This window comes from Panthera pardus, unplaced genomic scaffold (genome assembly GCF_024362965.1).
Source record: "Panthera pardus isolate Hobbes unplaced genomic scaffold, ASM2436296v1 HiC_scaffold_20, whole genome shotgun sequence".
NCBI lineage: Eukaryota > Metazoa > Chordata > Mammalia > Carnivora > Felidae > Panthera > Panthera pardus.
This window is the reverse complement of record NW_026526766.1, coordinates 10,460,512-10,487,440: the sequence shown is the minus strand read 5'-3', so window position 1 is coordinate 10,487,440 and position 26,929 is coordinate 10,460,512. Positions and strand designations below refer to the sequence as shown.

General features: G+C 45.1%; 1 protein-coding gene and 2 long non-coding RNA genes across 6 annotated transcripts in view; 1 reads left to right on the top strand and 2 right to left on the bottom strand.

Moving 5' to 3' along the window:
• KANK1 (KN motif and ankyrin repeat domains 1) overlaps positions 1–26,929 on the top strand; it is a 211,230-nt gene that overhangs the window by 60,462 nt on the left and 123,839 nt on the right. For all 4 annotated transcript variants that reach the window (XR_008424132.1, XM_053907781.1, XM_053907782.1 and 1 more), the window contains exon 2: positions 10,673–10,793. The gene's annotated coding sequence lies outside the window, so the exon portion shown is untranslated. The remainder of the gene's footprint in view (positions 1–10,672; positions 10,794–26,929) is intronic.
• Positions 3,977–7,592, bottom strand: LOC128778550 (uncharacterized). The gene is made up of 3 exons (XR_008424133.1): positions 7,449–7,592; positions 7,185–7,319; positions 3,977–4,108 (listed from the first exon to the last, which is right to left on the bottom strand). It is a non-coding gene; the product is annotated as an uncharacterized LOC128778550 (long non-coding RNA).
• LOC109275450 (uncharacterized) lies at positions 20,049–26,693 on the bottom strand. Its single transcript, XR_002084147.2, has 4 exons — positions 26,595–26,693; positions 26,288–26,453; positions 20,657–20,723; positions 20,049–20,275 (listed from the first exon to the last, which is right to left on the bottom strand). It is a non-coding gene; the product is annotated as an uncharacterized LOC109275450 (long non-coding RNA).

The following is a 26,929-nucleotide window of genomic DNA, read 5'->3' as shown; positions in this document are numbered from 1 at the left end:
GGAGAGAGTACTCTCGGTGGCAAGGGTAACGATGAATATAGAAGTCACAGCACTGTTTTGTTTGTATTTTAAAGAAAGTGCTAACCTAGTTGACAGAGTTGTGACTCACCCCCCTCCCCCGAGACGGATGGATGTTTGCTTTGGAAATCCTGAGTGAAGAGTGGGAGGAATTACCCCCTTGGGCTGAGAGTGACTGATTGAGGAAGGCCAGGCTGCCTACAGGACGAGGTGATGGAGATACATACACGCGGTGCGAATGTCTCATGTGAGGCTGGGCTGACTTTAGATGAACAACACGCTTCCGGTTTTTGTGATCACTTTAATTAGCTTCAATGAGAGGCTCAGCTAGGAGTTTGTACCCCTCCACTTCTGCTGTGTGCTTCCAAGGATGTCTGCCAGGGTAACCTGGGTTTGGCTTTTTTTTTAAATCTTTTTTTCTTAAAGTTTATTTTACTTACTTTGAGAGAGAAAGAATCCCATGCAGGCTCCAGGCTCTGAGCTGTTGGCACAGAGCCTGACTCGGGGCTCGACCCCACAAACCGGGAGATCAAGACCTGAGCCAAGATCATGCGTCCGATGTTCAATTGACTGAGCCACCCAGGCGCCCCCTGGGTTCACCTTTATAGTGGAAGGAGTCGTTCTATCTTGTGGAGTAGGACTCCCTGACCATCGCTAGCATTGACTCGCGTGGCCCCTGGACTGCAAGTATTTGGAAGCAGACCCACTCCTCTCTTGAGAAAGGTGACGGGAGGTCTGTGCATGTAATATTCCATAGAGGCTGAGGAGTGGTAGGGTACTGGGTGGGCAGGTCGCCAGCTGCCTCTCTCAAAATGCCAGAGCCTGGGCTCTGGTAATTAATGAGGTTGGGAGAGAATTTTCTTGGTGAACTTTACTGCTTGACCCAGTCGACAAGGGTGCTCTGGGGAAATGAGCCTTCATCCCTGCTCTTCCCAAGATTGAAATCTGGCATTTATAGAATTGTTAGTATTGAAACGGGCACCCGTACCACCCTGTGTTCTCAACTGGGAAGAAGCCATTATATTTTGTCATTCTTTCCTTAAAGTACACAGTCTCTCTTTTTAAAAAAAAAAATACAGTGTGTATTTCAAATTGAAACTTGTGTGCATTTGCTTTGTGCTTTTGAAAAAAAAAATTTTAATGTTTATTTTTGAGAGAAAGAAACAGAGCATGAGCAGGGCAGGGGCACAGAGAGAGACACGGAATCCCAAGCAGGCTCCAGGCTCTGAGCTGTCAGCACAGAGCCTGACGCAGGGCTCGAACCCACGAACCGCGAGATCGCGACCTGAGCCGAAGTCGGACGCTCAACCATCTGAGCCACCCAGGCACCCTATCTGCTTTGTCTTTATATATACAATGGAACTTGATTGAAGTAATTTTTGTCTTCATGAGGAATAATCAAAAGCATCTTCTCAGGTTATTGTGGAGTCTGGCAAGACTCACATCTGGGCTTCATCTTTTCTAAAAGATAAAGATTTCTCCCATTCTGTCGGGTAAGTGAGGGGTATGAGTACTTAAATGTTACACATTACAGTCAGGACCGTGCAGCAGCTGATACTTGGTAACATCTTTTAAATTACACAGTAATAACCTTTAGTCAGATTCACAGTATCCTGGAGGTACGTGTTCTCAGTTCACGGATGGAAAATGGAAACATGGAGAAAGTACAGTACCTGCCTGAGGTAAACCACGTGGTTGGTGACAAAAGCCGTAGTCTTAGTCCTTTACGTATGAGGTTTCTCTTTCATGTAATAACTTAATTAAAGAAGATAGTGTTCTAGTCAATGGCAAGGAATAGCTTAACAAGTGGGTCTCAGAGATATGATCCTTGGACCAGCATCACCGGCATCGTCTGAGAACTTGTTAGAAATTTACATTTTAAGCCTCACTCTGGATCTCCTGAATTAAACTCAGCAGGTTTAAGTCCAGCAGTCTGTATTTTTAAAGCCCTTGATGTATTTGGGGTGTTTTTTTTGTTTTTTTGTTTTTTAATTTTTTTTTAACGTTTATTTATTTTTGAGACAGAGAGAGACAGAGCATGCACGGGGGAGGGTCAGAGAGAGAGGGAGACACAGAATCCGAAACAGGCCCCAGGCTCTGAGCTGCCAGCACAGAGCCCGACGCGGGGCTCGAACTCACGGACCGCGAGATCACGACCTGAGCCGAAGTCGGACGCTTAACCGACTGAGCCACCCAGGCGCCCCCCGCCCTTGATGTATTTGTGACACATTCTTGAGTCGGGAAAGCCCGAGTTTGGTGCATTGTCTCTCTGTCATTGTCTATGCAGTTCTAGGTGCATGGAGTCGTCAGGGTGATAGACCTGCTTGGGGTCTCAGGCAGTAGGGCAGCACTTTTGGTGGCCCTGGCACAGAAAACCCTTACAGGCTCCCTGGACCTGACTGATGAAGGTGCAGAGAAAGGGTATGTCAGGAAGCAGAGGTCTCCTGGATTCCGTCCCCCTCCCGTGCCCTTACTGTGTGCCATTCCTCTGCTCCTCATGCCTCCTGGCTTCTTCATCCTTTTCTAGTTGGGCTCTCACTCTCAACGGCAGCTCCAGACATTCGCTTTGGTCCTTTGACGGATAACCACCGGGAGTTCTGTTTCGGTTCCTTCTGGAGGCTGTGCGTTGGAGATACAGAGGTTCCTGGAGTAGTAGTTTTACTCGGGTGTGTGGAGGAGGGCAGGAGGGACCCTGCCCTTCTCGTAAAGCATTAGATTCCCTGTAGCTAAGGGGTTTGGTAAACTGCTGTTGAATGAATTTCCCTATCAGTGGATATTGACACAATGGCTACTAACACAAAGATTGTATCCTTAGCTAAAGAGCTCAGCTCCTTCATTTGCTTCTCTTTCTAAGACAGTGGTTCTCTGCCTCGCCCCCCCCCCCCCAACCTCACCATTAGCAGTGGTGCAACATCAACTGGGAACTAGTTAGAAATGTCGGTCCTCAGGACTCACCCCAGACCTGGTGACTCCGAGACTCTGAGATGAGGACCAGAAGTCTGTGCTTTAATAGATTTATGCTTTCAATTTTGATTTATGCTTAGATTTGAGAACCAGTGGTTTTCGGTGTTGGGGGTTTTGGGGGGTTTTGTTTTTGTTTTGAGAGGGGGGAGGGGCAGAGAGAGCGGGAGAGAGAATCCCAAGCAGGCTTCACGGTGTCAGCACAGAGCCCGACACAGGACTCGATCCCACAGCCCTGAGGTCATAACCTGAGCCGAAGTCAAGAGTCTGATGCTCCATCAGCTGAGCCCCCCAGGCACCCCTGGGGTTTCTTTTAAGGGTACCTTTTGTTGTACTTTTCTCGGGAAGTAAAGATGTTTGACATGTGGCATTCTCCAGAGTGCCTGACAGAGTGCCTATAGCTAATGGTTACCTCCTTGCACACCCCTCCCTCAGTCCGACGAAGGGGTCTCTTGCCACCTCACCCCCGGGTCACTCCCAGATGTAGTCACTTCCTCTACAGAGAACTGAAAAAGGAGAGAAATGCTGGAAGGTATGGAACTTTCCATCCTGGGGCTTACGGTTTAAGTGGCAGAATCGAGCCAAGTTTGGTAACCCCATCAGAGAGAAAGCACTTTTTGATTGGGTCACACACATACAAGTAGTTTTGTTTTCTTTGCCCTAAGTGGAAATGTTCTTCCTCTTTTATAAAATGTAGATACCAGGTAAGGAACTATACTTTGGATGACTGAATGCCCTTTTTTCCTGTGCAGTCTCTTGAGTGTGTCATTTTCCTTTCTTCTTCTTCTTCTTCTTCTTCTTCTTCTTCTTCTTCTTCTTCTTCTTCATTTGCATTTGTCAAGCCACGAAGGGTAAAAAAAAAAAAAAATAGTTTACATGTCAGTTAACGATTTCATTTCTGATGGATTAATCTTAAAAGAGAAAAGCTTTTTTTATTGAACCCTCTCTTTAAAATTTTAAAAATTAAATATATTTTAATTCCCGCCCCCCAGACAGTTGGAGAATATATCTCACAATGGGGGGCCAGGTGGCTCTATGGGTTAAGTATCTGAATGTTGATCTCAGCTCAGGCCTTGATCTTAGGGTGTTGAGTTCGGTCCCCACGTGGGCTCCACACTTGGCGTGAAACCTACTTAAAAAAAAAAAGAAAAAAGTGTTTCTCACCATTGATTTTTCTTAAATACATACATAATAAACAGCAAGATTTATACTTTGTTACAACATCATTGCAAGTTTTTAAGGAATAAAATCAAGTATGACAATTGAAAAAAAGATACCCATGACCAAGTTGGACTATTCTTTACCAGCTCAAGAAATTGTAGGGATGCCTGGGTGGCTCAGTCAGTTAAGCATCTGACTCTTGATTTGGGTTCAGGTCATGATCTCACAGTTTGTGGGTTCAAGCCCCATGTCGGGCTCTATGCTGACAACATGGAGTATGCTTGGGATTCTCCCTCTCTCATTCTCTCTCTCCCTAACCACCCCCCCCCCCACCACCCTGCCCACTGCTCACACATGTGCATGCTCTCTCTCTTCTCAAAATACATGAATAAACTTAATAAATAAATAAATAAATTGTACGTGCATGTTTATGGGAGAAGGTACCAGACCCTACCAATTTTCTATGAAAAAAAACCTGATGTTACTGTAGACGACCGTTTTCTCCCATCTCTGTATAATGTTTAACTTGTCTTTGTAACATAGGCTCAATTTGTGGTAAAAATTCCACCTCTGAGATGACAAGCCTATACCAGGAGTGGGCACTGAGCAGAGCACTCACGTCCCTCTTGGGGGTTTATCTTTGTATCTTGACTTCATAGAATGTCTACAGCTGGAAATAGTACAGCTGAATACAGGGGGAGAAATGGAATGTATATATGTATGTATGTGTGTACGTAAGTAAAACGTCAGCTAAAGTAGAATAGTCAGCATGCAAGCCTAGAAAAATAGGATTCAGGGAGGCACAAATGGGCAAGGGTGGCACGCTGAAAATGGACGAGAGGCCTAGACCTGGAGGTATTCCAGGTTCAAAACATGGTCTACAGCAGGCACCCCCACCTCTCCCCTCCACCCCCGAGCCTGGCTCTCCCTTCTCTGGTCTGGTCCAGTGCTCACTGAGCAAGGCAAGGAACAGGAGCAAGGAACATCTGATTATTTGCTGGAGAACATGGTAACAGGGAAAGGATGGTGTTCAGCGGGGCGTCTTTGGCTGTGAGAATCAAAACCAACTTAAGGAGGGCTTTCTCAGGATACAAAGTACCCCCAAGGAATCCAGGACCCTCAGAGAAAACCTAGGCTCAAAGGGAAAGCACAGGGAACATGGAGAACTCTGTTGTCTCGACTGCCCTCAGCTTCACCCCACCTTTCTGCACGTCAGCTCTTTCTGTGGGCAGAGCCACCTGCATCTGGAGCCTGGCTGAAAACCTGAGGAAGGAAGCATCTTGCTTAGCATTGGTCTGATGCCTCCGTGGGGCCCATCGAGGCCTTGGCTGGGTGAGATGTGTGTGTACCGGGAGGCAGTACGGGAGAGTCCCCTCTGACCCTGTAGCTGGATCAGAAAATTCCAAAGAAGGGAGTAGTTCATGTGGAGGGGACCGAAGCATCCCCCCCACGCATACCATGAACGTGTTGCTGTGGATTTATTCATTAACTTCACGCTCTAGGGGAGGAATCCTCTTTGGCTCCAAGAAAAGCTCAGTGTTGGACCTAAGAAACCTTGGGCCAGACTGGGAATCAAGGTCAAGGATGACAGTGAATTTTCTTAAGTGACTCCACCCCATGAGGCCTCGTCAATGCCAGCAGGTGATGCCTCCAGTGACACCTGTCTCTGTCAGTGCCGTGCCTTTAAAAACATCTCTGGTGACGAGCAAGGCCAAAATTCACGGTAAATGTCTGCGTGATGCAAAAGCCTCATGAGCCTCTGCTCCCAAAGGGTCCTTTACTCTGAATGGCATCCTGATCTGACGGAGATCTATGCATTTCAACTGATAGTGTCAGAAAAATATATAGGTTACTAGCTGTTAAGCCGTTTACCTTCATCATGAGCTCATTTGCTCATTGAGTTGTTAATTCAAGTTGAGAATGAATCTTGGTCCACAGACTCGAGGGTGCAAAAAAATACTGTATTTTTCTCAATCCACTCATCTTCTACTCCAGGGTGGTAGCAGAAAGGTTAACGTTGGGTCTCTTTCCCACACACCCCAGCAAGGTTGTGCCAGGGTTCCAAGTTCTTTTTTTTTTAATTTATTTTTATTTTCTTAATGTTTATTTTATTTTTGAGAGAGAGAGCGCGCGTGGAAGCAGGGGAGGGGCAGAGAGAGAGGGAGACACAGCGTCCAGAGCAGGCTCCAGGCTCTGAGCTGTCAGCACAGCTCGTGGGCTCGAACCCATGAACCGCGAGATCATGACCTGAGCCGCAGTCAGATGCTCATTGGACTGAGCCACCCATGTGCCCCCCAGACTTCGACATTCTTATGATATGTCATGAGGTCTGGAAGACCCATCCCCCCACCCTTGGCTCATCTCTTCCCACTGGTCCCTGCTGCTTCTGGGTGAGAGTTGAGGCTGGGGAGGGTACTTTGTCACAGCAGGAGTCCTGCCATTCCCTCCGGCCTGCTGTGTGTCTGCCACCCCGACCGAGCAGGTGCAGTCCTGTGCTCCTCCAAGTCTCCCACTCAGCCCTCCCGCAAGACTCTTCTTAGGGGACAATTGCTTTCCTCTCCAGCCCTGTTCTCCTGACAAAATCTGGCTGCAGCCTCCCCGAAGCAGAGAAGTTAGAGCCCTCTAGCCACAGCAATGAGGGCAATGGGGAGAGACGAATATAGGAGGCTGCTGCCACAGGGGGACTGTCCCCATGCTGGCCGCAGCCGGGCAGAGGCTAGGCTCTGTCTCCCCTGCGCTCCTAGAGCTGCAGTCACCCACGGTTGGATCCCCGCTTTGGGGGCGTCTCCTGCTCTTCCTCAGGGCTCCAGATTTGTGGGTGGCTGTCCCTGCCCCACACCAGCAAGGGGGACAGGGACATCTATCGTTGGGCTGTTTCCCAGGGCAGTCCGGAAACCTGCTTCTTCTGGAGAAGTAGCCTTCACATCCCGAAGCATTTTCCATAAATCTTCAGTGCATGCATGAAAGCCTAGGGAGAGGTTTCTTTTTCCCTTCTCTGGCGATGAATGACTTGGTTGTGGTGATATTGCTGCGGGGAAACTCACCCGCCTGGTGCACATGCACTGTGCACTTGTGCCCTTGGGCTCCCAAAGTGACGAGTAATTGTGACTGCAGACAGCTTCACCGAGCACCCACCGTCCTTGGCCGTTGTGTCATGCACTACCTGGCCCACAGCGCAGCTAATGCATTAAAAAAAAAAAAAAAATAGAAACATTTGGTGTGGAGGGGGATACATTTAGGGTGAAATCTTGGAGACCCCCCCTAGCAGATGGCAAGGCTTGCTCACAGCGTCAATAAAAATTTGCTACCTTGGGCCCCCAGCATGTCACAGAGGACCGGTGAATGCCTCTTCATCTAGAATTTCAGTACAGGCTCTACTTAAAATATTTATGCAACAGTGCTTCTTAACCCCCGCCAAAAGCATAGGTTCACATGTATACTGTTACCCTAGCTGTCGCTAACCTATAACCAGCGGAGGACCCTTCGAGGGTATTGGGAATGTTGGAAAGTAAACTGTCACGGGTTACATTTGTAGTGGCTGATAAAGTAGCCTTGGTTCCTAAACAGAAATATTTATCTCGTGACCAGAATGGCTCTTCAGCAGCAAAGACATGTGACAGAGGAGAGAGAGGGGAGTTGACTAACACAGAACGTAGAAGGACCAGAGGAACCAATGAAGCAGAAGCTGTTAACCTGGCTTAGTATTGGCAGGGAGACGGGAGTAGTCCCTGGTGTTACTGTTAAGAGAGAAATGTTACTAAAAACACAGCTGGAAATCCTTCTGCTAGGGAGTCTCTTTTTAGGTCAATAGAGACACATTCGTGTATTGTGTTTATAAATGCATCATGCACGCGTAACAAAGTAGAAGATTAAAAACAGGCTAGTGCTGATCGTTTTTTTTCTTTATTCATATTTGATTGTTTTTTTAAACTTACAGTAAAGAACAAGCATGCTTTTGAAGGAAGTAGAAGTTGAAAGTTCTCTTTCTGACAGTTGAGGATCAATGATATAGTTCACCCAAAGGTATCTGACCTGAGTCTGCACTTCTGTTCCTGTTCAACTGACTCATTTTAGCGTCTGGGTTCATTTTTCCCTCTGATAAACAGATAACTGGCATTTACCTGAGGCCGGACAATCGAATTTAGATGCTGAGCGTTGATAGCAGGTGGCTGTTGACTAGTTCTAGAAGGTGTCTTAGAGAGCCAAAACCAGGCACCGCGGGGGGTGTGGGGAGAGAGAGGTTGGAAGGGTCTGCCGTCGGTTATTTTTGGTCACTGAGCTCTGTGCCCGTGGAGAAGCGAGGAGTGAGGGCATGCATGGGGGGAGGCGTTTTTATTGGTTGAAGTCCGGTGAACTTCAGGATACGAGATAAGCAGCTGTTTTGGTGGCTTGATTAGCACACTTCTTGATAACAGTGTCTCTGCTGGTCTCCGTCTGCCCTCCTGGTTTGTCCTCAGTCCCCTGTGGTCTGCATCCTGGACCAGCCCCTATGACAAATTGTCCTCAGGGGTCACCTGTGGCTGCCTTACTAGGCGCTCAACTCCGTGACATCGTGTTTGTCCCCATCCGCAGCCCTCGACGTCGCTCATCTTTCCCTGGGCTAGCGGTCTTTGCACCTGCATGCTGTTTCTTCTGCCTCTGTATCCCCTCGCTCTGTATCTCCTCCTTAAGTTCTTCCTCCTGTGTCTCCCTTGATCCTTCGCTGTGTCTTCTGTCATCACGCTTCCTTTAGTCCTGGAACTTCAGCCGTCGTGTTTCTGGAGGTAAAAGCCTAGCAGCCAATCCTCTTTCTCTCCACCGTGAGTCCTGTTGTTGCCGAGAGTGTTATCGCAAGATGGCTTTTCAAATCCGAACACATTGGCTTCAACACAAAATCCACAGGCATGGGACGCACTTAGAGCTCCTCTCCTGGCTCCGCGAGGAGGCCCCTGGATGGTTTGCGCGCGGTTTCCTCATCGCTGATGAAACAGGCTCCTGTGTGAGCCTCTCTAGGCAAATGAAAGTGGAGTTAATTAAAAAAAAAAGTCTTATTACCTCAAGGCACAAAGGCATATAAATTTCACAAAGCGTTCACAAAGCTGATCCAAAAAATGCTGGGTTGCTTTGTGGTCCATGCTAACCTGTAAAACTAAGTTAAAATGATCAGAGCGGTCCCTTTCCAGCTGGACCACTATACTTAATAAACACAAAACAATGGACATTGCCACTAAGACACTGTGAGGGTTCAAGCGTCTGGAACATGGGCATCACCGGGGCCACAGGCTCAGCTGGGCTTTGACAGAAGGGATAAGAAGAGCAGTGTCTTGCATGAGGAATGAAGCAAAGGAAGGGTCAAGGGTGTGTTCTTTGGAACATAGTAAGACTGAGCCTGACTAGGACCGGAATTATTTGTTGTGAGCTGGAGGAAGATAAGATAAACTAGAGCTAGGTTATGGAAGCCTCTGAAAGTCCGTGGAGGAGTTGATATTTGATGGAAGAGAATATTGTTGCCACCCAGGATCCTCATGTAAGGAATGCTGGATTTCGAAATGAGGAGACCGGAGAAATCGAGAGTTGGAGATCTCCTATAAGGTGGGGTGGGAATGAGTATTTCTCAAGCATGTGTTGTAACCCATGCCCTGGATCTCGTAGTCTTTCCTGTTACAGCAACCTTAGGGGTAGATGTCAACTGGCCCCCTTTGTGAGGACTTGTGTAAATTCTGCCAAGCGGCTGGGGCGGGACGTAAGCACGGGGACATCTGACCTCAAAGCACAATGAAGATCGAGGGAGGACATTTTAATCCGTTCTTCATTTTATAGCCCAGAAAGATGAGGCCCAGGAGAGAGGGGGCTGTTGAGGGTGGCAGAGGTTAGAGGACAGGGACACCGGGTCTGCAAGAGAGTGGGCGGGCGGAGGTCTGCAGAGGCCAGGGTCAAGGCCGCTGCTGTCGGCGGCTGGGGGTGCCCCGGTATTCGCCAGGCGTGGTGGACCGGAGTGAGAAAGACGGGGCACGGAACAGTGGGATGTTCAAGGGAAAGTGGTGCTGGACCGCTCTGGGATGGGGGATGGTTTGCGCATAATCCCAAGGCTTTAATCCCAGGGAACTGCCACATGCCGAGAAAAATCCTCGGTGGAGCTGGTTTTCGGGGAAAGGCCACGTGCTTCTTACGGAGTAGTCTGACTCTGAAATGACAGAGATACCAAAATATGAAAATGAATGGTATTCTTGAGCCGGCTTCTAGACCCGCCGACAAACACCTGAACAGCGTTGGAAGTGCCAGTGAGAGGCTGGGAGGAACAGCCCTTGTCTTTGAAGCGATGGGGAGATACCGAAAGAGCAAGCAACCCAGCTTTTACCGAGAGCGAGGGGGACCCATGCCTGCATGAGCTCGTAGGCTCCCTGTCATTCTGGCCCGTCCCTCCCACCCCCACCTCGCCCCCCAATCACGGAAAATGGCTTAACTCTGCTCATTTCTCAACTCCATAGCTGTCTCCAGTAATCAAGCATATTTTGCCATCCCGTTCTCCTCAACGAGATTCCTTTTCTTCCAGAATGATTGTCGCAGCACCGGACGGACTGCCGAGCTATCAAATTGTCTCCATCTTTTGACCACGCTCGGGGAATGGAGTTGAAATATTGATTGTGGTAGTTTTCCGGCCTTACATAATTGAGGTGAGGTGTCCTTTTTCCATATGGCTGTCCTTAACTTGCCACGTTGTGTCCTTTAACTTTGCTTTGTGGAGACATTGATCCCTTCTTTCTCCCTACCTTTTATGCTCTAAAATCCTTTCGGGGTACTCTTCATCTGCAAATGTATTAGAGGGCAGAAAGGACTTTATCGGAAGAAATATGAGCAAACTGTTTGGCTCTGAAGAATAAAGGGGAAATGTATTACTCTTCAGATTAAATCAACAGAAGTACCCTATTTCCATAAACACACTATGCAGAAAGTGGATTATATTAGAGAAACGTAATAGATGGAAAGGAGTATTATTAAGGCTACTTGGGAAAAATGGAGATATTTAAACATTAATATATTGCTGGCTTTATTCAACTAAAGAGAATCTAGAAAACAGAGAATTTAAAAGAAAAAAGGCTGTTGTTTCACTTGCAGGGATAATGCCTATTAAAATTTTAGTGCATGACTTGTAGTGTTCATATTACAAATGTTGGTAATGATGTGTGTGTGTTGCATGTTAAGTTGCTAGATATGTGCAAACGAGTAATGTTTATCACATGTCTGCCCTAGGCCAGGCTCTATCCTAAGCACTTATATCAATGTGTGAATTCTCACCACCCTGTGAAGTGGGTTTTTTCTTATCCCCATCGTAAGAAAATTGAGGTTCAGGTACATGACTTGATAAATAAACCTCTCACACGTCTGGTAAACCCACTCAGAACATACCAGTGGGCTTTTTTCCACCTACTTCTCCTCCTTAAGAAGATGCTTATTCCTTTTTCTCTACAGCGTATGTTGTTCAGTTACATGGCGATAGAATGATGTCCCTTCCCTGCCTCCTTACGTGCGACTTTTGAGCACATCCATTATTTCCCGAGGACATACTGCTACAGGCAGCTTTGCAGAGTCCGTGGGGATGTGGGAACGTTGGGGTTTTTTATTGACCTTGCTGATGGTCTCAAAAGTTTATATTCTCACGAGGGGTATCTGGTGACCCCAAGCCCTCAGCATTATGGGTAGGTTGCAATTTGAATAGTTTTGTTTTTTTAAAAGACGCTAGGTATACTTGCTCAGGTCCATACTCTTGCCTCTAATACTTTAGAGCAGTGGCCACCTGCCTGGTCCCCACCCTAGCTTCATTTTGTCACGGATGATTTGCAGGACAGGGAGCTAGAGCTAGATGCCTGGGTTCAGCGCATGGCGGGACTCCTCTGCCTCAGCTTCCCCAACAGGAAAAGGGAAATGATACTGAAATGTCTCTTGTAATGGTGGCAGGTGATGACCGATGTAAGGTGCTTGGGAGCAGTGCCTGACTCTTGGGATGTGCTCAGCTAATTGTCACCTCTTACCACCTTCCAAAAGTCTATGCTCCTATAATTTAAAAAAGGGGGTGGCGCCTGGGTGGCTCAGGTGGTTAAGCGTCCGACTTCGGCTCAGGTCATGATCTCGCGGTTCGTGGGTTCGAGCCCCACGTGGGGCTCTGTGCTGACAGCTCGGAGCTTGGAGCCTGCTTCGGATTCTGTGTCTCCCTCTCTCTCTGCTCCTCCTCTGCTCATGCTGTCTGTCCTTCTCTGTCTCAAAAATAATCCTTAAAAAGTTAAAAAAAAATAAAAAAGCAAAGCAGGAATCACAGAGGTTATTCTTGTTTGGAATGACACGATTATCATCTAATTTATGATTCACAGCAGAGTCTACTGTGTTCACTTTGTTGTGTCGTTAGTGGGGTTTTTTTTGTTGTTTTTTAAAAAAAATTTTTTTTTAAATTTTTTTTAACATTTATTTATTTTTGAGACAGAGAGAGAGCATGAATGGGGGAGGGTCAGAGAGAGGGAGACACAGAATCTGAAACAGGTTCCGGGCTCTGAGCTGTCAGCACAGAGCCCGACACGGGGCTCGAACTCACGGACCGCGAGATCACGACCTGAGCCGAAGTCGGGCGCTTAACCGACGGAGCCGCCCAGGTGCCCCTGTTGTGTCGTTAGTGTTAACACTGTGAGCACCCTTGCAGGTCCCACGTCACCATCCCTGCCTCCGTCCGTGCTGACGGGTCACAGGTGACGAGGAGACCGTAGTAACAGGAGTGTGAAGTCAGTCGAAAGAGCTCACAGAGCACTTTCCCACGCATTGCTTCACCGGATCCTCATGACACAGCTGTAGGGAGCCGGGGCACCTGTGACTCACCTTGCTTTACACGGGAAGGAGGAATTAAGTGACTTGCTCACTCAAGGTCATGGAGATGGTCATTGGCAGAGGTGGACATGTGTACTCCAGGCTTCCTGACTGTGAAACCTTACTCTTGGTGCTTCCTGACATCACGAGCTGAGGAGGGACAGGTGTAGACACCCGGCTCTAGGATGTGCCGGAAAAGGAAGGAGCAAAGTGGGATGCCACCTGAGGGGGGGTCGGGGTGAGGGTGGAGGGGAAGCTTGGACACAGTGACATTGGAATAAGGAAAAATGTAGACAATTGACAAGGAGGCAGGGACCCAGTAAGGAGGGGGAGGTGGGGGAGGCAGGAGGGGCTTCATCCTTCCAGAGAGGAGGAAGGGGGGAAGGAAGACGTGGAAGACAGGTAGCGTCTGGGCTCCAGCTCGGCGGACCCTTCCCTCAGAAGTTGAGTCCTGCAGCGACCACATATGTGCACTCTTGTGTGGGGCAGGGTTAGGATGAGTTTGGATAAACAAGCAATGGTTCTCAGTTTTTAGTTCTAGAAACCTTGTCCAGGGCTGTGCTTGTCACCAGGCAGTGGGTGAATGAAGTTGGGTTGGGGTAGATGGTTTCTTAATCAGTGAATGAGGATTTAGACTTACATAGATGCTTCCTGATGTCCCTTTCTGCCACACCGTTTCCTGATTCATTTTCAGTCTACACTGAATCTCCTGTCTCTGACCCCCTTTATGAGACACTTCAGCCTTGTTATGTTACGGTCGAGATTCTTTCTTTGCCTACTATTAAAAGCAATGTATATTGACTGTAGAAAAATTAAAGACATGTAGATAAATTTTAAAAAGACCTATTGAAACATGCAGTCTTGGTGCCGTTAAGTACCCACTGTTAACGTCCTACAGAGATTTTACTGTATGCATCTGCCTAAATAAGAGTTTCAAATACAACAATGCAACTTGCTTTACGTGATGCAGTGTAAACTCCTCTCTCTATCGGTAGTCACTGCTGCATTATGTGTTTTATTATTGAGGTGTCATTGACACACAGTGTTCTATTAGTCTCCAGGGTGCAACAGAGGATTTGACAATTTTATGTGTCACTCCATGCTCCCCACCATCTGTCACCAGACAACATTATTGCAGTATTACTGACTTTGTTCCCTGTGCTGTACCTTTTCGTTTTCCTGACTTACTTATTTGGTAACTGAAATTGGTACCTCATACTCCCCTTCTTCCATTTTGCCTTACCCTCCCCCCACCTTCCCTCCGGGAACCACCATTTTTTTCTCTGTACTTAAGAGTCTATTTTTTGTATTTGTTTCTGTGTTTGTTTTTTAGATTCCACATAGGAGTGAAATCACACAGTGTTTGTCTTTCTCTGATTTAGGTCACTCAGCACGATACCTTCTAGGTCCCTCATGTTGTCGGAAAGGGCAAGATTGCATTCCTTTTTCTGGCTAATATTTCATTATATGTGTGTATATGTGTCTATATATGTATACACACACATACATACGCACACATACATATCCACACAGTATCTGTTGGCCATCTGAATGTCTTCTTTGGGAAAATGTCTACTCAGGTCTTCTTTCTTAATCAGATTATTATTATTGGGGGGGGGTGAGTTGTATATAAGTTGTTTATATATTTTGAATAATAACCTCTTATGGGTTATGTCATTTGCAGATACCTTCTCCCATTCAGTAGGTTATGTTTTGTTGACGTTTTCCTTCACTATGGAGAGGCTTTTGATTTTGGTGTGGTCCCAGTAGTTTATTGTTGCTTGTGTTTCCCTTCCTGAGAGACATCTCCATAAATATGTTGTCAGTCCTATTTCTTGATCTGTGTGTCTGTTTTTCTACCATTCCAATACTGTTTGGATTATTACAGCTTGGTAGCATATCTTGAAATGTGGGATTGTGATACCTCCAGTTGTGTTCTTCTTCAAGATTGCTTCAGCCATGCAAGGTCTTTTGTGGTTCGGTACAAATTTTGGGATTGTTTGAGTTCTATGAAAAATGCAGTTCACGTTTTGATAGGAATTGCATGGAGTCTGTAGACTGCTTTGGGTAGTATGGACATTTTAATGATATTCTTCTCATCTTTCCATTTGTGTTGTGTTCAGTTTCTTTGATTCAGTATCTTACCATTTTCACATTACAGGACTTTCACCTCCTCAGTTAGATTTATTCTTAGGTATTTCATTCTTTTCAGTACAATTATAAATGGGATTGTTTCCTTAATTTCTCTTTCTGCTGCTTCATTATTAGTTTATAGAAATGCACCAGATTTCTGTGTATTGATTTCATATTCTACAACTTTACTGATTTGATTTATTTTCATAGTTTTTTTGGTGGAGTCTTTCAGGTTTTCTATATAGAGTGTCATGTCATCTGCAAATAGTGACAGTTTTACTTCTTCCTTACCAACTTGGATGCCTTGTATTTCTTGTCTGATTGCTGTGGCTAGGAATTCAGTACTCTGTTGAATAAAAGTGGTGAGAGTGGACATTTTTGTACATAATCTCAGAGGAAAAGCTGCCCTCAGTGTTTCACCATTGAATATGATATTAGCTGTGGGGTTTTCATACATGGCCTTTATTATGTTGAGACATGTTCCCTCTAAACCCACTTTGTTGAGTGTTTTGATCATGAACGGATGTTGTTAATTTGTCACATTCTTTTTTCTGTACCTGTTGACATCATCAGAGGGTTTTTATTCTTCCTCTTGTTAATATGATGATGTATCACATTGATGGGATTGTGAATATTGAACCAACCTGGAATCCTCAGAATAAATCCTCATTGATCATGGTAAAACATCCTTTTGATGTATTGATGAATTCAGTTTGCTAATGTTTTGAAGATTTTTGCATGTGTGTTCATCAGAGATACCGGTCTGTAGTTTTCTTTTTTGGTGGTGTCTTTGTCAACATAATTAGTTAAAGTTGCTGAAGATTCTAGTTTAGGAATGTGCTTAATGAAATTTCCTCTGGACATATATGTCAATGCATACCCTCCTAACTAGTTTTGAGGCTGCTCTTAATAATATTTAATATAAGGGGCACCTGGGTGGCTCAGTTGGTTGAGCTTCTGACTTCGGCTCGGGTCATGATCTCATGGTCTGTGGGTTCGAACCCCAGGTCGGGCTCTGTGCTGACAGCTCAGAGCCTGGAGCCTGCTTTGGATTCGGTGTCTCCCTCTGTCTCTGCCCCTCCCCTGCTCATGCTCTCACTCTCTCAAAAATAAACATTAAAAAAAATTTTTTTAATGATATTTAATATAAGTTCAGGAAAGAGATTTTTGATGTATATTACCTGAAAGATCTGAACCAGTTTACAAATTTCACTGACAGTAGCAAGAGATATCTTTCCCATACTCTTCTTAACATTAGAGTATAGAATTAGAAAAAAAAAAAAAACTTTATCCAGTTTTTTGGACAAGTGAGCGTTGGTCATATATTTATGAATCAGTTCTATTTCTCCTTCTGTGAATTCTCTGTTCATGTCCTTTGCTCGTATCTCCAAAGGGACGTTTGCTTTTTTGTTACTGATTTGCATGAGTGTTTAAAAAATTTTTTTTATTATGTTTATTTATTTTGAGAGAGACTGAGATGGAGGGAGGGAGGGAGGGGCAGAGAAAGAGGGAGACACAGAATCCAAAACAGGGTCCAGGCTCTGAGCTGTCAGCACAGAGCCTGACACGGGGCTCATATCCATAAGCTGTGAGATCATGACCTGAGCCAAAGTCAGATGCTTAACCAACTGAGCCACCCAGGGACCCCTGCAGGAGTGTTTTTATTGTAAAATTTCTTTTATTATAAAAATACTGTTAGTTTTTATGTCCTTTGCCTTTGACATTTATGGTGTTTTTTTTTTTTTTCATGTTTATTTATTTATTTTGTGAGGCGAGTACACAGGGGAAGGGCAGAGAGAGAGAATCCCAAGCAGGCTCCACCCTGTCTGTGCAGAGCCGAACACAGGGCCCGATCCCACAAACTGTGAGATCGAGACTTGAGCTGAAATTGAGAGTCAGACGCTTCACCGAGTGAGCCACCCAGGCGCCCTCTGTCTGGCGGTTTTAAAAGTAAGTCAATATTTAATTTAGGTAGTGAGATCTTTTCCCTGTGGTTTCCATATAGATTCACTAGGAGGCAGGAATGCCTTTAATTATTCCCCCTTCTTGTAGCAGAATGACCTGTTCTGTGTGTCCATCTTGGCGCTCCCCTCCCCCGGGGGCCACGGCCGTCTGCTTACAAAGGCCTCAAGGCTCCACGCGATGTGTCTCTGCCTGCTCTCCAGCCTCACCTCTGTCACTGTCTGTGGAACCCTGTGTTCCGGCATCCCTGGCCTCCCGTCAATTCGTGGAGCCTGCCGAGCTCTTTCCTGCCCCCAGAATTCTGTAGGCGCTGCCCCTTTGCTAGGACCATGTGCTTGTGCTTGTTGAACATACGCACACACACAGGCAGACATGCACATACACGTGTGCTCACACACATCTCTTGGACCTGACTCCATCTGGTTCAGAGAGGCAGTTCCCGAGAGAGAGCCCCGGACCTGGCTGCTTGGGGTCACCTGGCTTCTCCATTCACCACCTCTGTGTCCTTGAACACAGTCACCTCTTCCTTACCTGTAATGCTTCAATCTTCATCATAATAGTCCTTACTAATCTCAGAGTCCTTGGGAGGAGTACACGGGTGAATTTATGCAAAGTTCTTGGAAATCGACCCCATGCACAGAAGTGCACATCAGTGGTTCACTGTCATTGCCATTCACCAGTTTTCAGAGCACCCTGCACCTGAGAGAGTGCTCTCCTGTCCAGGTTTTGTCATCCCCTTGGACATTCTCCATCTCCTTATCCCCTTTTCCCCTTTTCCCCCTTAAGACTATCAGCACACAGCTATTTTTTAAAAAATTTTTTGGAAGTTTATTTTTAAGAGAGAGAGACAGAGTACAAGCGGGGGAGGGGCAGAGAGAGAGGGAGACACAGAATCTGAAGCAGGCTCCAGGCTCTGAGCTGTCGGCACAGAGCCTGACGTGGGACTTGAATTCACAAACTGCGAGATGATGACCTGAGCCGAAGTTGGATGCTTAACTAGCTGAGCCACCCAGGCGCTCCCAGGCTTTTTTATTCTTCATTAATGTTTGATCTTGACACATTCTCTCTCTCTGTCTCTCTCTGTCTCTCTCTCTCTGTCTCTCCCTCTCTGTCTCTCCCCCATCCCCCACAAATAATATGCATACTTTTTCTGAACAGTGTCATGAACGCACTTTCTTATGCACATCAGTGGGCTTCAAAAACACTTGAAGCCTTTGTTTTCTAGCTGGCGGCGCGTTAGAGAAATTACTAATTGATCTTTTCCCAGGGCTTTAAACACCAGGTCCTGCTTAGTTTGTGTGAGTCACTGAATGTCATCTTCCAGAGGGCAGGGGTCCGGGCACCCTCAGGAATGTGGTGTCATCTGATAATGACTTGGTTCTCACTGCAAAGGAAGAAACAGGGACTTAGAAGCCAGTGGGGCGGGAAAGGAGAAATTCTTCTCTGTCCATGGGAGTGAACATTAAGCAAAAGCGTTTTCACTGGCTGATAGAACACACAGGTTGCTTTCTGGGGAAAGGGGCTCACAGATTGGGGTGCTGTCGGGTTCTAAATTTTTTCACCATTCTGTCGTTCTCTTCTGCCTTTTTTTTTTTTTTTTTGGTCGTGAGAATAGAAATCAGTGTAGGGTGGACTGGGGCAAAGAGCACAGTGAGTCACAGGCCTCTGCCCTTCACACGGGCAGGCCGAAGTGAGCCGCTGACCACCCCGGCCTCTGATCTATGGCACTGCACGCCCCCCCAGAGAGCCGGAGGGGTTTCTGTAAGTGATGGGGACGCCGGGCTTGTGCAGAATGGCCCCTGCCAGGGTTTTGCACAGTGCCCACCTTATTGCACCAGAAAGGCAAGTTTCATTGCATAAGGGGACAATTTACGGCCATGGGCTTATCTCCTTGTTTTCACTCTTTATGTTTTTCTGCCTCTTAATAAAATGTGAAGTCACAAAGCAATTAAATAGTAGTGTAGTTTTCAGGCAGGAGGTGGAGAGAGGCTAACTGGGGGAAAGGCCAACATGATTGACAGAGGCTGACTGGAGATTTACATTGGGAATAACTCGTTCCTCAAAACTTTCTTCATTTCCTGGTGGGAAGTATGGGGTAAATCATCGACCAGGAGGGTAGATGATTAAAAGTGCAGGAGTTATGATTTCTTTTTGACTTTGTAAGTCTCTAAATCTAAACCTTAACGTGGAGTTCTCATTTTAGGAGCTCTCGAGAAAGTGATGGAAACCACTCAGCCAAGGATTGAGGTGAAGCAGAAACACTGTAAAAATCTCTCATTGCTAATAAGCTCAAGCTTGTTTATATTTTATGAAATGTCTTAAGATCCAGTGGAATGAAGTAGAGAATTCACGAGCCTTTTTCTTTCTTTATCTCTTAAACTCAGATCCACAAGGGTAGATATTTTTGGATTTTTAAAAATATCGAATGGGGTTTCATCCATGAGTGTCTAGAGTTTTTAAAATAGCATTAGTAGGGGCACCTGGGTGGCTCAGTCGGTTAAGCGTTTGACTTTGGTTCAAGTCAAGATCTCGCAGTTTGTGGGTTCTAACCCTGTGTAGGTCTCTGTGCTGACAGCTCAGAGCCTGGAGCCTGCTTCAGATTCTGTGTCTCCCTCTCTCTCTGCCCCTCCCCCACTCACACTCTGTCTCTCAAAAATAAATAAACATTAAAAAATAGCATTAGTAATATTTAATCATGACATTTAAACTGAGCAAGAATGTGGACAATTGAACATAAAGATATGGAAGGGCACCTGGGTGGCTCAGTTGGTTGAGCGTCCGACTTTGGCTCAGGTCAGGATCTCGCGGTTTGTGGGTTCCAGCCCTGCGTCGGGCTCTGTGCTGACAGCTCAGAGCCTGGAGCCTGCTTCGGATTCTGTATTTCCCTCTCTCTCTGCCTCTACCCTGCTTATACTCTGTTTCTCTCTCTCTCTCTCTCTCTGAAATAAATAAACATTACAAATAAATAAAAAAAGCATGGAGAGTTGAGACTCCCTGTGCCTTTATCCCCGCATCCTCCAACATATAAAAGAAACTCTTGATTTAGCCACTTTTCATTGCTGAGAACCTCTTTATTCTAATCAAGAGACTGGACAAGTAAAGGTACATGAGTTGAAGTTGTCCTTCTTTCTTATTCTTGAAACATTTGACTTTAAGGAGTTTTGAAAAGCTGCTTTGTGATCCGAAGTTCTCTTGTTTCCTAATAACCCCACTGAAATGGCCAAAGAAAATAGCTTAAATTAAAATGCAGTCCTCGGTCCCTGGTGAGAGAAAGAGTAATTTGACTCAGAGTTAATTTCTCTGACCCAGAAAATGAGGGGCTGAAGGGCCAGCCGGGAGATGAATGTGAATTCATCTTGCCGGGAGAGCGCTCGGAAGGGGAGACTTCTTGCCTTCTCGGGAGCACCCCTGTCCCATCCCTCCCCCCACCCCACATCACCACCTCAAAAAGCATGGGAGCCATCCCGTTTCCGTTGAGGGTGTGCCTCCTGATAGAGGACTCCCAGGAAGATTTGTACGGAGGGAACGGGGGAGTGTTCATTTCTAGACCTCGGTAAAATGGTAACACGCGGCTTCTCTCGCAGCTCACTACATCTGTTCCAAGTCCCTGCCCAGGGTCCTGTGTGTGGATGGTGAAGCACCAAGTTCATTTCCTGTCCCTGTAAATAGAGGAGGGAGTGAGACCTCTTCGGATGTCCATATCTGACCTCTCGGCTCTTGGGGGTGGGGGGGAGCTAATTGTCAGTCACTGGGTCATTTTGCCACCCCAGGGCCGGTGCTCCTTAACAGCCGCTGGTTTGTATGTGTCGTTGCCCCAGCAACAGTCCTTTATCCATCCAGAGTGTGGCAGGGGTGGGTGTCTGGATGCAGAAAACGCCCATCTGCCCTGGTGCCGCTCATTCTTCCAGGGAAAGGTAACTCACTGGGGAATTAGTGTTTGGGTCTTAGCTGTGTATTATTTCTTTTCAACTCTGTTTTTAATGACTTCAAATGCTCATAACAGAGAAGTGATTAATTTAAAAATGAACAGGGGCACCTGGGTGGCTCAGTCGGTTGAGCGTCCTACTCTTGGTTTCGGCTCGGGTCGTGATCTTCACGGTGCGTGAGTTTGAGCCCCGCATCAGGCTGTGTGCTGACAGCTCGGAGCCTCCTTGGAATTCTGTCTCTTCCTCTCTCTTTGCTCCTCCCCTTCTCTTGCTCTCTCCCTCTCTCTCAAATAAACTTTAAAAAATGAAAATAAAGAATAAAAACGAGCAGTTCAGTGGCATTTTAGTACATTCACAGTGTTGCATCGCTGTCTTCTCTAGTTTCAAAACATTTTATTGCCCCAAGAAGAAACCCTGTACCCATTAACTCGCCTCCCTCAGCCTCTGGCAAGCATTCATCTGCTTTGTCTTTGAATTGACGGATTCTGGATATGTCCTATTAATGGAATCCTAGAATATGTGACCTTTTGTGTCTGGCTTCTCTCACGTAGCATGTTTTCAAGGCTCATCCGTGCTGTACCGTGTGGCTGAATAGTATTCTCTTCTATGGACGTGCCACAATTTTTTTCAATTCATTCACCTGGTGGACATTTGGGTTTTTTCCACCTTTTGATGCCTGTGAATAATGTTGCTGTGAACACGGCTATATAAGCATTTGGGTCCCCATTTTCAGTCCTTTGGTGGAATTGCTGGGTCATAGGCAAATTCTTTTTGACTTTTTTGGGAAACCGTCAAACTGTTTTTCCCCAGAAACTGAACCATTTACATTCCCACCAACAGTGCATAACTTTAAGTTGTTTTACTTCCTTACCAACACGTGCTGTTTCTCCTTCTTTTTCTTTAGCCATTCTTGTGATTAGGAAGTAGCACTTCACTGTGGTTGTGATTTTCATTTCCACAATGACAAATGACATTGGTCATCTTTTCGTGTACTTACTGACCATTTGTGTATCTTCTTTGGAAAAATGTCCATTTCTCCTTCCCGTCCCCCAGTGGGGTCCTTGGCCCATTTTTAATTTGGTCTGTCTTTAAAATAAATTGGGTTGTCTTTTTGTTGTTGAGTTGTAAGAGTTCTTTATATATCCTGGATGCTAGACCCTTCTCGGATACATGATTTGCAGGTTTTTTCTTCCGTTCTTTTCTTTGCACTCTCTTGGTGATGTCCTTTGGACACGCACAAGTTTTTATATTTTGATGAAGTTCAAGTTATTTATTTTTTCTTCGGTTGATCATGCTGACTTCCTGATCCCTGTATTTTCTTCTACGAATTTTGTTTTTCTCTCTAAATTCAGTCTATTAATCCATTTTGATTTAATTTTCATAAGGTGAGAGGTCAGGGTCCAACTTGATTCTCTTGTATGTGGGTATCTAGTTGTTCCATTTATTGAAAGGATTCTCTATCCCCAATTGAGTGGCCTTTTCACACTTAAAAAAAAATGAATTGGTCACATCGGGTTTATTTTTGGACCCCTTAGGTTTTTTTCCATTAGTCTGTGTGTCTATCCTTGTGTCCATTTATACTGTTATGATTACTGTAGCTTGTAGTAAGTTTTGAAATTGGAAAATGTGAATCTTCCAACTTTTTTCTTTTTCAACATCGCTTTGAATAGTCAGGGCCTCTTGTAGTTCCATATGAACTTAAAGATCAACTTTTCTATTTCTGCAAAAAAAAAAAAAAAGAAGAAGAAGAAGAAGAAATAGGCTATTGGAATTTTGATAGAGATTGCACAGAATCTGTAGATGATTTTTCATAGTATTGTCACCTTGACAATATTAAGTTTTCCAATTTGTGAACACATGATGTCTTGCCATTTAGTTATATCTGTCCTAACTTATTTCAGCATTGGTATATAGTTTCAGGGTACAAGTGTTTTGCCTCCATTAAATTTATTCTTAGGTATTTTATTCTTTGGGTGCAGCTGCAAATGAAATTGTCTCTTTGATTTCCTTTTCAGATTGTCTCTTCCTGGTATATAGAAACACAGCTGCCTATATGTTATTTTTATTTAGAAAATATTTAACGTTAAAAAAAATCTCTTCTGGTTCTTTTAAAAATGAAGTAAGAACCCCAGTATCCCTCTATATATTCCTGTTTAGTTTGATGGACATCCTTCCATATATTTTCTGTACATAGACATGCAAATAAACTTTGTTCCTTTGAGTAGACTCATAATATACTTTGCCTCCATTTGAACTTACATACAGATGATGAATATCTTTCTATGTCACTACATCTAGATTTACATTTTTCCTTTCAAATGCTGCAGAGTATCCTGTTGTACAGATGTTCTGTACTTTAAGAGTGTTCTTGTAATTTTTGTTAATGTTTGTTCATTTTTGAGAGAGACATAGCACGAGCAGGGGAGGGGCAGAGAGAGAGAGGGAGATAGAGAATCTGAAGCAGGTTCCAGGCTCCGAGCTGTCAGCGCAGAGCCTGACGTGGGGCTCTAACCCACAAACCGTGAGATCATGACCTGAGCCAAAGTCAGACGTTTAGCCTGCCGAGCCACCCAGGTACCCCAAGAAGGTTCTTTTAATGAACATTTGGTGCGATGTCAGTGTGACGTCAGCAGATGGTGTGATGTTTTCTATTATAAACAATGTAGCAATTAAGTCTTGTGCCTGTATCCATACATACTTATGTGAGTATGTCTTGAAGGTAGTTTCCCGTAAGTAGAATTGCTGAAGCAAAAAATAGGCGCATAGTATCTTTTGGTGGACAGGGAGAGATTTTGTTTTTATAGTGTTTATTATGGGCATAGATGCTACCTACTCTTATCTAAGAACATCACAGTGAGTAAATGCTTGGAGAAAAATGTAAAAATAAGGGTGCGTCTAACCGTTCTTCTTTCTAGCGCTACCTGGTAACCTATCATCTAAATAAAATGTAAATAATAAAATCCTTTTGGGTATGAGCTATGTAAACAAGGTGTTTTTAGATGCGTTGTCAGCCCAGCTTAATGTTGTCAGGGAAGAAAGCAACTGGTAGCACATACGTGCCTTCTGGGCTTTTCTCTCTCCTGCCTGCTGTACCCCTCACCCCCCTCCTAATCTATCTTTCCTTATCCACACCCCTCCCCCCAATTGCTGGCAATCACTCCAAAAGATCTTTTGCTTGGTGACAGATACTGTGAACACCCAATGTTCTCTCTTCTGGCACTGTCCAGGAAAGACCAGCTTGAGAATTTGCTCACATGTTCCGAAGGTAGTGACTTTGTTTTGTTCAAGTCTAACTGGAAAGTTTAGCTAAACCCCAGAAGGCAGACCACATCCATTTTGGGGTAGGGTCACCTGTTCTTCGGTGTCTGAGTCTCCCGTCTTACACCTTCCTGGGCTTTGCTGTGGTTGACTAAGAAAAGCAGAGGAAGATGCTTCTGTAAAAGCCCCAAAGAAAAAGAAGTCAAATAGGGGCACCTGGGTGGTCCAGTCAGTTCAGCCTCTGACTCGGCTCAGGTCGTGATCTCGCGGTTCGAGGGTTCGAGCCCCACGTTGGGCTCTGTGCTGACAGCTCAGAGCCTGAAGCCTGCTTCGGGTTCTGTGTCTCCCTCTCTCTCTCTGCCCCTCCCCTACTTGTGCTCTGTCTCTCTCTCTCTCTCTCAAAAATAAAATAAACATTAAAAATTTTTTTAGACAAAGGAAGTCAAATGGAAGTGAGGAATAAGAGTAACCTCAGTTGCTTTCCTTTTCCATCTGTTTTTCAAAAAGGTGTTATTTTGAAATAATTTTAGACTTGGAGAAAAGTTGCAAAGTTAGTACAGAGTTCACATGTGCCCTTCAGCCAGCTTCTTTGAATGTATGACTAGAATGTATGATGACAATCAGGACTTCTAAGTTGTTACCCTGCTTGTAGCTATGCCTATAGGCTTTGTCAGCTTCCCACCCAGTTTTCTACTCCTATCCTGTCTCTTTTCTAGGGTTCAGTCCAGGATCCACATTGGATTTAGTTGGTCTACCTCCTTAGATTTCTACAGTTCGCCAGTCTTACCCTGTTTTTCATGGTCTTGGTATTTTTGAACAGTACTGGTCATTATTATTATTTTTATTATTATTATTTTAATGATTATTTTGGAAGGAGAGAGAAACAGAGACCAAGCTGAGGAGATGCAGAGAGAGAGAGAGAGAGAGAGAGGGAGAGAGGGAAACACAGAATCCAAAGGAGGTTCCAGTCTCAAAGCTGTCAGCCACAGAGCCCGACACAGGGCTCGAACTCACGAACCGTGACATCATGACCTGAGCCGAAGTCAGACGCTTGCCTGACTGAGCCACCCAAGAGCCCCCGGTCAGTTATTTTGTTGAACGAAATTTCCTAAATTTGGGGGTTTTCTGATGTTTTCTAATATTTGCTTGTGAGGCTATGCATTTTGGGGAAGAAGACCACACAAGTGATGATGCTTCCTTTCCAGTGAGTGGTTACTTGATGTCCCTTTTCCTTATTGGTGGTGATGATAATCTTGACCACTGGATTCAGGTGTCTCCTGGGTTTCTCCATTCTAAAGTTGCTCTTGTAATTGGTAAATTAGTCTTTTTGTAAGTAATAAATACCTTGGGGGTCAGCTCCTTTGAGACTGTGCAAAGGCCTTGCTTCTCCTCAAGCTTCCTGTCACTGACTTTACCATCCATCGTAGATCCTGAGTCGGACCTTAACTGACTGAGCCACCCAGGCACCCCTCTTTCATCTGTTTTAAAATGAGCTCTTCCCTCGTGAGCACGGTTGTGGTTGTGGCAGGCCTGAAACCTGATCTTGACTCCGCTGGGCAGTTCATCATTTCGGGGTCAAATCATTTTGACCAGATCATTTAATGGTGGGTCGTTAAAATCACTGCACACAGAGACCTGTAGGCAAGTAGGGATTTTGCCTGTAAATGGAACAGGTTAACTTTTTTTGTGGAAAAACATTCCAACGTTGAAAGGCTGGTGTTAGTGTCCTAACATTCCTAACATTCCTCAAATAATCTCTCGAGGATTTTTGACTCTCACTTTTAGCCCATGCCATATTTTAAGGTTAATATGAATAAGTTTTGGTCCTTCTGTTAATTATAGAGAGTAAATGCTACTTAATGTATTCTTATTAATGAGTGTTTTCCTCAGTGTCTAAGTACAGATTGATTGTCCTATAGTAAGTTATTTTTGCATACACATTATGTGGCACAAGACTTTTGATAAGTTAGTTATGTCCTCATAATGTTATTTATGAAATCTTATAGTCAGAAGCCATTGGTAAAATATCTTTTACTCACGAGCTTTGAGGGCCTCTTTTCCTTGGAGAGCCAGTATACTTTCTTGGCTGCTTTTAATTCTTTCAAAATAGAGCTCGCCTAGATGAGATTCCAGAGTGACTCCTGTTTTCCTCTGTAATTTTTCATATTTCTGTGACCACATCCCAGCTCTTGTGGCCAGCAGTGTCTGTGAAAACAAAGCATGAAGTCAAAGCACATTCCACAGGTGATTGGCGGGATTATAATAGTTACAAAGTGTATTCATCTCCAGCGATAAGGATCTGCCTGAGCATTTTGCTCTAGTTCAAAGCTCATTCTTGGGTCTTACCACCTGTTTCTTGTATGTATGTTCCTCTTTCGAAATAGAGATGGAAGAAGAGTGGCTGTATATCAGAATTTAAGAAGGTCATTCTTTTTCAAGGGCATTCTTTTTCAAGGGCTTTTGCCTTCCGACTTGGACCTTTTGTAAGAAATTTCCGTGTTCTTCTCACCCCTGATACCCTTGAATTTGGGAGTGGGGTTAGGTGCGATTTGGTACAAACCCCAGCTGGCCAGTTAAAAAAGCCCAGTGTGGTCATGTTTTGAAAATATGCCTGGCTGACTCTGATCTCTAAATGTGCAGATAATCTTTGCAGCAATAAGATATCTTGAAGAGCTTCAAGT